This window comes from Etheostoma cragini, unplaced genomic scaffold (genome assembly GCF_013103735.1).
Source record: "Etheostoma cragini isolate CJK2018 unplaced genomic scaffold, CSU_Ecrag_1.0 ScbMSFa_3418, whole genome shotgun sequence".
In the NCBI taxonomy this organism is placed as follows: domain Eukaryota; kingdom Metazoa; phylum Chordata; class Actinopteri; order Perciformes; family Percidae; genus Etheostoma; species Etheostoma cragini.
Genome location: NW_023267685.1, coordinates 1 through 1,021, shown reverse-complemented (window position 1 = coordinate 1,021; position 1,021 = coordinate 1). Strand labels below are relative to the sequence as shown.

General features: G+C 40.7%; 1 long non-coding RNA gene across 1 annotated transcript; it reads left to right on the top strand.

The window, feature by feature from the left end:
* The first annotated feature begins 225 nt into the window (after positions 1–225).
* On the top strand, positions 226–998 carry LOC117940830. Its single transcript, XR_004655827.1, has 3 exons — positions 226–373; positions 489–653; positions 893–998. It is a non-coding gene; the product is annotated as an uncharacterized LOC117940830 (long non-coding RNA).
* Positions 999–1,021: the final 23 nt, after the last annotated feature.

The following is a 1,021-nucleotide window of genomic DNA, read 5'->3' as shown; positions in this document are numbered from 1 at the left end:
TATTCTTAAGAATATGGAGGAAGGCAAAAACCAAACTAATATTCTAATTATCCTCTAACTCTGCTGGGTCCGTGTTTCGTTCCCATGATGTTGGTACAGCTAGGGAACAACAGGCTAAGACCCAAAAGTGCGGAGTTGGAGTGAGAAGGTTTAGAAGGGTTATTAAAATAAAAATGAGGACAGCACCTACAATAAAATGTCATGGATATTCTGTTTCACCTTTTCACAGAGTTTGATTTGGTTGTGGATTTGCGCATCCCAGTCTCCAGTGTGCCATCCAATTTCTTCGATATATTCAGGCAAAGACTGGCAATCTTACCGTTGCCCCTCGTCACTGGATCTTTATCTATACGAAACATAACTTTCACCACAGGTAGGAACGTATGCTACTTTCCCCCGTCCAATCTGTGTGTCTGATTTACTGCTCCTTAGAGTCCGTTATGTTTACCGTGGCTTGACATTTTTAAGTTTCTTTCTTTCTTTAAAAGCGTGCTATCCAAACTCCACTGGAGGACTGCAGTGTCGGTGTGAGAACCAGTTTGCTTGGTCATGTGACAAGTGTACCAGATACGGTGCGTGCAGTAATGCTACCAGTCAAAGCTGTGAGTGCATTAACGGACTTCCTGATGGACAGTTCTGTGAACCAATCGCAAGTAAGCTTTACTTTTTTGTAGCAGTTGAAATAAAAACAATGCTATCTGCAAAAGAAGTGAATTAAACTATTATGGGCTGTATCTGCGTGACCGTCCTACATGGGCTGACATAAACACGGTCTGGGTTGGTTAGCTTTCTGGTACACATCGAGTCGCTTTAGTGTTTGGATGTTGACTATAATTGAAGGTCAAGCAGGTAAATGTTGTGTAATAATTTATTCTCCAATGTTGCTTTACAGATGTCACTCCATGTAGAAACCCGTCTGGTATGAGAACATTTGTTTTTCTTTGTTTTGCATGGATAAGTTCAACAGAGTGTGTAGTAGTTGAAGACACTTGTTGCAACAAAAAAGCATTCATCGAAATAT